Genomic DNA, 12,116 nt, shown 5'->3' with positions numbered 1-12,116 from the left:
AAGCTCCGGGGTGAAGTTTCCCCTAGGTACAGATTTAGGATCAGCGTCCCCTCCCCCAATCCTAGCCTTAACCATTAGTGGGGGGGAAAAGCATAGCTGACCTCAGGTCAGCATCGAGGGGCAATTTCACCCTACACCCGTGTGAACAGATAGGTCTGTGATTTTTACTGGCAAGGATATGGGTACATAACCCAGGCACACCTTTTGGTCAACATTAGGAGACATCCTCTGTGTTTATTGTTTCTTAATGAGTTCCATAATACTTCCTCCCCCTGAAAGATAACATCAGCAGACCACCTCCTCTAGTGCAGCAGCCAATCATATTGTTCTCTCTGCCGGAGGTCGACCTGAAGTCCCAGGATGTCATTATGATTTGTAGGTGGTTTACATTTTAAACAAAGACTTTGTTCACAACCGGGATGTGCAACCCTGGCCCTGGGGTTGCAGACTGTGTGCTAGCAGGCTTTTGTTCCAGCCCTGCATTTAACACTTCTGATTCAACTGGTTACATTTAGTGCATTATCAAACCAGTTCCTCTTCAAACTCAAAACAAAACAACAAAAAAAATATTTCCTGTGCTGAAAATCATCATCTCCTTGAATACGGTAATTAGAATATAAATGCTCAAGGGAAAAGGAGATCTCAGGCAAGATCCTAGAGTGGTTCTCGAAGGAAGGAATGACGCACAGCAGTGTGTGTGAGAGTTAAAGACGAGAAAGGAAGTCGTTTTTAAGGGAACTGAAAGTGTTGGGTGCAGTTTATTTCAGAACACATCAGTCGCTTAGTTGAGAGACCTCTACACGCCATGCTCTTTGTTGAAAGCCATCCGACCATTTGTCTGTTTGATGAGAGCATGTCGTTATCATAAAATTGGACATGAAGAGGTTGCTACGGTTCGTACTGACCTAACATGTGAGGGGAACGCAGGTGCTATCGTTACACACACCGTGTGTGTGTGTGTGTGTGTGTGTGTGTGTGCTCCCTCAGGTTCTATACTGACTAAAAATATAAACGCAAAATGCAACAATTTCAATATTTTTACTGAGTTATAGTTCATATAAGGAAATATATTCATTAGGCACTAATCTATAGGTTTCACGTGACTGGGCAGGGGTGCAGCCATGAGTGGCCAATCAGGATTATTTCTCCCCCCTCTCCACCCCTCCTCAGACGATCCCGCAGGTGAAGAAGCCGAATGTGGAGGTCCTGGTCTGCGGTTGTGAGGCCGGTTGGACGTATTGCTAAATTCTCTAAAACGACATTAGAGTCAGCTTATGGTAGAGAAATTAAAATTCAATTCTCTGGCAAAAGCTCCGGTGGACATTCCTGCAGTCAGCATGCCAGTTGCACGCTCCCTCCAAACTTGAGACATTTGTGCTGTTGTGTGACAAAACTGTACATTTTAGAGTGACCTTTTATTGTCCCCAGCACAAGATGCACCTGTGTAATGATCATGCTTTTTAATCAGCTTCTTGATATGTCACGCCTGTCAGGTGGATGTATTATCTTGGCAAAGGAGAAATCTTCAGCTTATGAAACATAGGACCAGTGTATATTGCCTCATTTGTCATCACCTCCAAGCCTCCAGTGCTCCTTCGTGGCTCGTCCTTGTTACCAGTATCAGTTAGTACAGCTTAGAGGTTTGATTAGATGGTATATACTGTAGCTACGAAGTGACTTTTTCATAGCAGATTAGAATTTATGCAGCAGGTTTAAGAGAATTACCCTAACCTTAACCCTTATCTTAACCCTAAACTTAACCCTTACTCTAACCATTAGCCTAACCCTTATTCTAAACCTAACCATAACCTAAGCAAGCAGTTGCTTATCAACAGATAGTTTGTTGGTAGTATGATGCTCTACAGATAGAAAATCTGGACTATCCAAATCTGGACTGAATTAGGTTAGGAAAATGGTTAAGGTTAGCTAAAATGCTCTCCTAACCTGCTACAAAAAGTAACTTTCGTTGGTAGCTGTACTCCATCTAGTCACATCCCTTATCTAAGTCAATTAGCTTCCTGGTGGTCTGACCTCTCTCAGGTCTCAGGAAACACTGACTGACTCCTAAGGTCACAGTCACACCCACTCCATAATAGTCCATTGATGTCAGAACTCATCAGAATGAGTGGTGGCTGGTGGGGATACAGACTACTAGGTTACTCTGGGTCAGTTGTCGTGTCCCAGGGTTGGGGGCTGATTTGGGTCAGTGGTGTATTGTATTGATAGGCTAGCTGGCTGGGGGAATGAAAGCGCCACCTGTGAAACTGTAATTCTATTCCGGGCCACCTGCTGTTTGTAATCCGTAGAGGGATTTTGTTTCGGAGGCTTTCGGCCTGATTCTTGTTTTTTGTTGCTTCGTCACTGTCACGGAAAAAAGCGACAAAAAGTATGATTTGACAGACAAATTGTGTTAATATTCACTTTTGTACCTTTTCACTTTATAAAGAACGTGTGTCCTTGATGTTTTTGGATTCAACGCAGGAAACCTGTTTACAGGGTTGTTTAGATGAGATGTTTTATTGTCACATAGGCCCTGCAATAGACTAGCGCCCTGTCCAGCGGGAGTACTTGTGCATCAATCTGCCTCACGCTACAGAAACAGGAGATAGCTTACTTACTAAATAGACAACCGATACCCCTCCCATCCCACCTCTACCGCCAAATCTGTATATAAGCAAATATAAGCGTATCGGATGCAGTCCAGATTAAAGGGGGACTGTTGTAAAGTTCAATTAAATAGTTTGATGAAGCTCTTCCTTGTCCCTGTTCTGGGCTCTATTTTCAAGGCTGTGTTCCAAATGGCCCTGTACTGCACAGATGGTACATACAGTTAGTCAGCTTGACAGGAAGGAGCAGGGTGCATCAGTGAGCAACACATGTTTATTTTTTAACATTTATTTTACCTTTATTTAACTAGGCAAGTCAGTTAAGAACTAATTCTTATTTTCAATGACGGCCTAGGAACAGTGGGTTAACTGCCTTGTTCAGGGGCAGAACGACAGGTTGTCAGCTCGGGGATTCGAACTTGCAACCTTTTGGTTACTAGCCCAACGCTCTAACCACTAGGCTACCCTGCCGCGAGATGGGGGAGGCTGCTGTAGCCCTGAACTGAATACCAAACAACTGTGCGTCTTTCTCCTCTATCTCTGTCTGTCTCCGAGAGACGCTTTAGGATAAGAATAAGACTGCGCTTTCAGTAAATAGTCAAATGACACATAATAAATCATGGATAATTGCTGATGGGAAATGCAGAAAATTCAGCTACATGCCATTTCTAATACATCTATGTGGAGTGCATAGAGTACAGGAGAGTGAGCCTTGGTGTCTAGTAAACAGAGAGGAGGGAGAGAAGCCAATGGCAGGCATCTTTCCAAGGTCAACCCTGAACTCGCCAAACGTGGAAATCAGATAGATGTCAACCTCTTCATCTTCCTTTGGTTTTCAATCCAGAGCTACAGCAGCTTCCCCTTCCCCCTACATGATGTCAACTTCCTCATCCTCCTTTGGTTTTTAATCCAGAGCTACAGCAGCTTCCCCTTCCCCCTACATGATGTCAACTTCCTCATCCTCCTTTGGTTTTCCGTCCAGAGCTACAGCAGCTTCCCCTTCCCCCTACATGATGTCAACCTCTTCATCCTCCTTTGGTTTTCAATCCAGAGCTACAGCAGCTTCCCCTTCCCCCTACATGATGTCAACTTCCTCATCTTCCTTTGGTTTTCAATCCAGAGCTACAGCAGCTTCCCCTTCCCCCTACATGATGTCAACCTCTTCATCCTCCTTTGGTTTTCAATCCAGAGCTACAGCAGCTTCCCCTTCCCCCTACATGATGTCAACTTCCTCGTCCTCCTTTGGTTTTCAGTCCAGAGCTACAGCAGCTTCCCCTTCCCCCTACATGATGTCAACCTCTTCATCCTCCTTTGGTTTTCAGTCCAGGGCTACAGCAGCTTCCCCTCCCCCCTACATGATTTCAACTTCCTCATCTTCCTTTGGTTTTCAATCCAGAGCTACAGCAGCTTCCCCTTCCCCCTACATGATGTCAACCTCTTCATCCTCCTTTGGTTTTCAGTCCAGAGCTACAGCAGCTTCCCCTTCCCCCTACATGATGTCAACCTCTTCATCCTCCTTTGGTTTTCAATCCAGAGCTACAGCAGCTTCCCCTTCCCCCTACATGATGTCAACCTCTTCATCCTCCTTTGGTTTTCAATCCAGAGCTACAGCAGCTTCCCCTTCCCCCTACATGATGTCAACTTCCTCGTCTTCCTTTGGTTTTCAGTCCAGAGCTACAGCAGCTTCCCCTTCCCCCTACATGATGTCAACCTTTTCATCCTCCTTTGGTTTTCAATCCAGAGCTACAGCAGCTTCCCCTTCCCCCTACATGATGTCAACTTCCTCGTCCTCCTTTGGTTTTCAGTCCAGAGCTACAGCAGCTTCCCCTTCCCCCTACATGATGTCAACCTCTTCATCCTCCTTTGGTTTTCAATCCAGAGCTACAACAGCTTCCCCTTCCCCAAACATGATGTCAACCTCTTCATCCTCCTTTGGTTTTCAGTCCAGGGCTACAGCAGCTTCCCCTTCCCCCTACATGATGTCAACTTCCTCATCTTCCTTTGGTTTTCAAGCCAGAGCTACAGCAGCTTCCCCTTCCCCCTACATGATGTCAACCTCTTCATCCTCCTTTGGTTTTCAGTCCAGAGCTACAGCAGCTTCCCCTTCCCCCTACATGATGTCAACCTCTTCATCCTCCTTTGGTTTTCAATCCAGAGCTACAGCAGCTTCCCCTTCCCCCTACATGATGTCAACCTCTTCATCCTCCTTTGGTTTTCAATCCAGAGCTACAGCAGCTTCCCCTTCCCCCTACATGATGTCAATCTCTTCATCCTCCTTTGGTTTTCAGTCCAGAGCTACAGCAGCTTCCCCTTCCCCCTACATGATGTCAACTTCCTCGTCTTCCTTTGGTTTTCAGTCCAGAGCTACAGCAGCTTCCCCTTCCCCCTACATGATGTCAACCTCTTCATCCTCCTTTGGTTTTCAATCCAGAGCTACAGCAGCTTCCCCTTCCCCCTACATGATGTCAACCTCTTCATCCTCCTTTGGTTTTCAATCCAGAGCTACAGCAGCTTCCCCTTCCCCCTACGTGATGTCAACTTCCTCGTCCTCCTTTGGTTTTCAGTCCAGAGCTACAGCAGCTTCCCCTTCCCCCTACATGATGTCAACCTCTTCATCCTCCTTTGGTTTTTAATCCAGAGCTACAGCAGCTTCCCCTTCCCCCTACATGATGTCAACCTCTTCATCCTCCTTTGGTTTTCAATCCAGAGCTACAGCAGCTTCCCCTTCCCCTACATGATGTCAACTTCCTCGTCCTCCTTTGGTTTTCAGTCCAGAGCTACAGCAGCTTCCCCTTCCCCCTACATGATGTCAACCTCTTCATCCTCCTTTGGTTTTCAATCCAGAGCTACAGCAGCTTCCCCTTCCCCCTACATGATGTCAACTTCCTCGTCCTCCTTTGGTTTTCAGTCCAGAGCTACAGCAGCTTCCCCCTACATGTGTTGCTCTGCTCATTCCTATCAAGCTGACCAACTGCCTGCAGAACTAGGCCTGGATATGTGTTTGTTAGCATGCTCATTTCTCTGTGCATTTATGTGTGTGTGTGTGTGCGCGCGCACGTCCGGGCATGGAGAGCAACTCCCACCCCACGCTGGCTGCTCTGATGTCGTCACCAGGCAGAGAGCATGATAGGAGCTGATTTAATCAGTGCTGTGTATATCTCATCCAGGGTTAGATCCTGGGATTTACACACCTATGGCAAAAGGTTAGCATTTGTGGGGAGATGAAATCTGTGGCGGGGACGCTCTCTCTGCCGCTCTTTCATCAGTGTTCTGCAGCCTGCAGGAGATCCCGTCCCCAACATCATGCTATTAAGAGATAGAGACAGAAACCTGCTGCAGGCCGGAGATGCGGTCTCATTTGTCAAACTGAACAGAAGACACGGAGCACCACTCTGTCCTCCTATAGTGGTCCCGGCACAGAGAAAGACAGTTGGCGTTCTAGAAGGATTTATTGACCTATTTTCTCAACGTGTTGATCTAACGAGACTTCAACATGAGGTCATGAGCAAAGTCTCTGTTAAGATTGTGTTGTGAGCCTCCCGGGTGGCGCAGCAGCACAATTGGCCCAGAGTCGTCCGGGTTAGGGAGGGTTTGGCCGGCAGGGATATCCTTATATCCTTGTCTCATCCCGCACTAGCGACTCCTGTGGCGGGCCGGGCGCAGTGCACGCGACCAGGTCGCCAGGTGTATGGTGTTTCCTCCGACACATTGGTGCGGCTGGCTTTCCGGGTTGGATGGGCATTGTGTCAAGATGCTTGGTTAGGTTGTGTTTCGGAGGATGCATGGCTCTCGACCTTTGCCTCTCCCGAGTCCGTACGGGAGTTGCAGCGATGAGAGACAATATTGTCAGCAGCTTCCCCTTCCCCCTACATGATGTCAACTTCCTCGTCCTCGTAACTATTGGATACCACGAAATTGGGGAGAAAAAAGGGGTAAAAAGAAAAAAAGATGTGTTGTGGGCTCAGAGTCCTTTCCATTCCAACTCCCTCAGACCAGCAAGATAATTGAAATGTGATTCATTAATAAAATTAGTATCACGAATGACACTTCTACTTATGAATTGAACCGAGATTCATCTCCTAAATTCACTGAATTGAAATTGAATTGGCACTCAACCCTGAAGAGGATGAAAAGTATTTGATCAGACCCAGACATTCTCATAGGTACATTTTCTAACGGGCTAAGAGCCAGGGAGCAGGAGGTGGGGGATTTCATTATGATGTCACTGAGAACGAGGGGATTTCCCAGGGGGCCATGGGTCCTCCTGGGGATAGCAGCAGCAGGGTCTGCCCCTGGTCACCCTTCACATTTCTCCAAGGGTGGTCTCTTGCGCTCCACTCTCTGCTATGACAGCCATGCTGCCTGAGAAATAGAATGGGTATACATCAAAGGGACTCTGATTATAACATGGCTGATTAGGACGTCTGTCTGTCTGTCTGTCTGTCTGTCTGTCTGTCTGTCTGTCTGTCTTTCATTCCTCTTTTAATGCTTCTTCCCACAGCCTCTATACTAGAGATCTCAGTCAGACTGTTTCAGCTGTGTATGTGGAAACAGCTTTGCCTGTGTCCAACTTCTCAGATAATCAGTGAGCACACTGGCACTGCCCACATGATGGGTCAGTGGACCATTCCTTGACGTAAATGAATTGACATCCAATATCACATTTACAAACAAACCAGCCCTGAAAACGTTTGTATACTTTCTATTGATAATTCCTTCATCTGAGAAATCACCCTCCACATATGAGACGGTCTAATGTGATGTCTAAGCCCACACGGCCACAACCCACCCAACCCCCCCACCATCTGTCCAGAACGTTCCCATGATCCTCTAGGCTCAGTCAAATGGGCGTGCATGTGTGGGTGCCTCCTCTCTTCAGCAACCTGGCCTGGGCTAGCCTAATCTTCTTCAGCATCCTGGCCTGGGCTAGCCTAATCTTCTTCAGCATCCTGGCCTGGGCTAGCCTAATCTTCTTCAGCATCCTGGCCTGGGCTAGCCTAATCTTCTTCAGAAACCTGGCCTGGGCTAGCCTAATCTTCTTCAGAAACCTGGCCTGGGCTAGCCTAATCTTCTTCAGTATCCTGGCCTGGGCTAGCCTAATCTTCTTCAGTATCCTGGCCTGGGCTAGCCTAATCTTCTTCAGCATCCTGGCCTGGGCTAGCCTAATCTTCTTCAGAAACCTGGCCTGGGCTAGCCTAATCTTCTTCAGAAACCTGGCCTGGGCTAGCCTAATCTTCTTCAGCATCCTGGCCTGGGCTAGCCTAATCTTCTTCAGCATCCTGGCCTGGGCTAGCCTAATCTTCTTCAGCATCCTGGCCTGGGCTAGCCTAATCTTCTTCAGCATCCTGGCCTGGGCTAGCCTAATCTTCTTCAGCATCTAGGACTGTAGGACCATCTTTGATTGGTCTGTAGCCACAGTCATCCAGTCACGGGATGCGTATGTAATGGAATATTATTCCCTGTATAGTGCACTGCTTTTGTCCAGCATTCTAAATGGAATGCAGAATCATCATACACAATCATTTGTAATACTGTCCAGATTGATCTGAACTGCAAAGATGCTTCATATATCATTTCTGTAGTAAAATTGAGTTATGTTAATAAGCTCTGGTTTCTTACCTGTGGGAACTGGGGGGTAGAGTCCAGGGCCAGAGTCATGGCCAGGGTTACTTCCAGCTGTGGGGTAGAGCCAGTCTAGGCACAGGGTTACTTCCAGCTGTGGGGTAGAGCCAGTCTAGGCACAGGGTTACTTCCAGATGTGGGGTAGAGCCAGTCTAGGCACAGGGTTACTTCCAGCTGTGGGGAAGAGCTAGTCTAGGCACAAGGTTACTCCCAGCTGTGGGTTAAAGCCAGGGGACAGGGACAGGGTAAGGGTGGTTCCAGCTGTGGGTTAAAGCCAGGGGACAGGGCCAGGGTAAGGGTGGTTCCAGCTGTGGGTTAAAGCCAGGGGACAGGGACAGGGTAAGGGTGGTTCCAGCTGTGGGTTAAAGCCAGGGGACAGGGCCAGGGTAAGGGTGGTTCCAGCTGTGGGTTAAAGCCAGGGGACAGGGACAGGGTGGTTCCAGCTGTGGGGTAAAGCCAGGGACAGGGACAAGGCCGGGGTTGCTGTGGGTTAAATCCAGGGTCAGGGTCAGGGTCAAGGCCAGGGGGCTTCCACCGTAACAACCTCTGCCTGGAGCTTAGCAGGCTGTAAACAGACAGAGCAGTGTAACAGCAGGACAACAACACATATAGCCAAACTAAACAATCATTTGGGACACAGATCATTTTGGTCCAATTATAATGCACCTAAACTGCTTCACATTTGACTTCTGTGGTATAATTGTGTTATGTTAATAGACTCTGGTGTCTTACAGTTGAAGTCGGAAGTTTAGATACACCTTAGCCAAATACATTTAAACTCAGTTTTTCACAGTTCCTGACATTTAATCCTAGTAAAAATTCCCTGTCTCTGGTCAGTTAGGATCACCACTTTATTTTAAGAATGTGAAATGTTGGAATAATAGTAGAGAGAATGATTTATTTCAGCTTTTATTTCCTTCATCACATTCCCAGTGGGTCAGAAGTTTACATACACTCAATTAGTATTTGGTAGCGTTGCCTTTAAATTGTCAAACATTTCAGGTAGCCTTCCACAAGCTTCCCACAATAAGTTGGGTGAATTTTGTCCCATCCTTCCTGACAGAGTTGGTGTAACTGAGTCAAGTTTGTAGGCCTCCTTGCTTGCACACACTTCTTCAAGTCTGCCCACAAATGATCTATAGGACTGAGGTCAGGGCTTTGTGATGGCCACTCAAATACCTTGATTTTGTTGTCCTTAAGCCATTTTGCCACAACTTTGGAAGTATGCTTGGGGTCATTGTTCATTTGGAAGAGCCGTTTGCGACCAAGCATTAACTGATGTCTTGAGATGTTGCTTCAATATATCCACATCATTTTCCTTTCTCAGGATGCCATCTATTTTGTGAAGTGCACCAGTCCCTCCTGCAGCAAAGCACCCTCACAACATGATGCTGCCACCCCCGTACTTCACGATTGGGATGGTGTTCTTCGGTTTGCAAACCTCCCCCTTTTTCCTCCAAACATAACAATGGTCATTATGGCTAAACAGTTATTTTTTTTGTTTCATCAGACCAGAGGACATTTCTCCAAAAAGTAAGATCTTTGTCCCCATGTGCAGTTGAAAACCGTAATCTGGCTTTTTTTATGGCGGTTTTGGAGCAGTGGCTTCTTCCTTGCTTAGCAGCCTTACAGGTTATGTCGATATAGGACTAATTTTACTGTGGATATAGATACTTCTGTACCTGTTTCCTCCAGCATCTTCACAAGGTCCTTTGCTGTTGTTCTGGGATTGATTTGCACTTTTCTCCCCAAAGTACGTTCATCTCTAGGAGACAGAACGCGTCTCCTTCCTGAGCGGTATGACGGCTGCGTGGTCCCATGGTGTTTATACTTGCATAATATTGTTTGTACAGATGAACGTGTTACCTTCAGGCGTTTGGAAATTGCTCTCAAGGATGAACCAGACTTGTGGAGGTCTACAATTATTTTTCTGAGGTCTTTGCTGATTTATTTAGATTTTCCCATGATGTCAAGCAAAGAGGCACTGAGTTTAAAGGTAGGCCTTGAAATACATCCACAGGTACACCTCCAATTGACTCAAATTATGTCAATTAGCCTATCAGAAGCTTCTAAAGCCCTGACATCATTTTCTGGAATTTTCCAAGCTGTTTAAAGGCACAGTCAACTTAGTGTATGTAAACTTCTGACCCACTGGAATTGTGATACAGTGAATTATAAGTGAAATAATCTGTCTGTAAACAATTGTTGGAAAAATGACTTGTGTCATGCACAAAGTAGATGTCCTAACCAACTTGCCAAAACTACAGTTAAACAAGAAATTTGTGGAGTGGTTGAAAAATGAGTTTTAATGACGCCAACCTAAGTGTATGTAAACGTCTGACTTCAACTGTACCTTTTGGAAGCTGTGGGGTTGTGCCAGTGTCAGGTTCTGAGGTGCTTCCACCAGCTGCAGGCCTGAACACATCAAAGAGTTCTATAATTAAGCGACATGATCGGAATAATACAACCACGGTTATCTGTAGCTCATGTCCATGTCTGTTGTATTACTAATACACTGCTGTCGTATGGTTCTACACCGTCTAACCAAAGTGCTGTAGATTCACTGTTTACGTTTTCCAATCGCGTTAAGTGCTGATTACAATCTAGTATGATTAGATTGTCAAATGATGCAATATGGAAAAGCTCAGCCGTGTCCAGAGATTATTTGAATGTAGCATTGACTTGTGCTTAGAGATGATTGTGAATGAAGTGTGGCTGGTTACCAAATGGAATTAACTAGCATTACGCGGCATCATGTTTTACCAGCTTACCACTGGCACCCAGCACCTCCTATGTCACCTCATGGTATTTGGCACAAAGATTAAGCCTACAACCCCCTGGACAGAAACATGTTATTTTTGGGACACTCACTAGCAAATAGTACACAGACACATATATATACACACACACACACACACACCCCATCAACCTTCTGAGACCCTCGACCCCAAAACCACTATTTCTCCTACAACAATCCTAGCCATTATCAGGACAGTCTTTTGGGTCAACAACAGTGTTCCTCTCGGCAGCTGTGTGAGAGTCAGTATATATCTGACTGCACGCATGAGGAAGCATCCTTGTTAAAAATAAATAAAACGTGACTAAAACAATAAAACTATCTGGGTAGTCAGGGAAGGTGAATTCATAAAAATTGTGATTGGCCACATTAGTTGCCATGGTGACTGTCTGATGAAGTTAGCCTCATGAAGCTGCTGTGTGTTTATTTAAGGACTCATCCTCTTGCAGCAGGAGGATGGCAGGACGCCAGAGGCCTCTTATATAAGAGTTTTGGCTTTTTAAAATTCAAATGTGGCTCCGTGTACTGAATGGTCATTTTGACATAGTGGAATGGTCACTGGGCCAAATTCACCACTGTGTGCTAAGCCCAATAAAAAAAACAGCACTCTGAGCTTTTTCACGTGAAAATCTCTTGATGTGCAAAGGAATGGTTCTCTTTATACTGTACATACTGTAACTACATGTGCGTATAAAGTCGTTTGGACCATGATAGTTCGTTGGTGATGTGGACACCAAGGAACTTGAAGCTCTCGACCCGCTCCACTACAGACCTGTCGATGTTAATATGGGGGCCTGTTCGGCCCACCTTCATCTCTCTCTCTCTCTCTCTCTCTCTCTCTCTCTCTCTCTCTCTCTCTCCCCCTCTCTCTCTTTATCTTAATCTATCTTTCTCCCCTCTCTGTCTCTCGCTCTCTCTCCCCTCTCTCTTTATCTTTATCTCTCCCTTTCTCTCTCTCTCTCTCTCTCTCTCTCTCTCTCTCTCTCTCTTTCTTTCTCTCTCTCCCGTCTCTTTATCTTCATCTCTCTCCCCCCCCTCTCTATCTCTCTCCCTCTCTCTCTCTCTCTCTCTCTCTCTATCTCTCTCTCTCC

General features: G+C 46.2%; 1 protein-coding gene across 4 annotated transcripts in view; it reads left to right on the top strand.

Moving 5' to 3' along the window:
• Positions 1-12,116, top strand: part of LOC139373172 (sodium-driven chloride bicarbonate exchanger-like) — a 46,915-nt gene that overhangs the window by 4,894 nt on the left and 29,905 nt on the right. The gene's annotated exons all lie outside the window — the stretch shown is intronic.

The sequence above is a fragment of the Oncorhynchus clarkii genome, chromosome 18, assembly GCF_045791955.1.
Source record: "Oncorhynchus clarkii lewisi isolate Uvic-CL-2024 chromosome 18, UVic_Ocla_1.0, whole genome shotgun sequence".
Classification (NCBI taxonomy): domain Eukaryota; kingdom Metazoa; phylum Chordata; class Actinopteri; order Salmoniformes; family Salmonidae; genus Oncorhynchus; species Oncorhynchus clarkii.
This window is presented reverse-complemented; position numbering and strand designations above follow the sequence as displayed.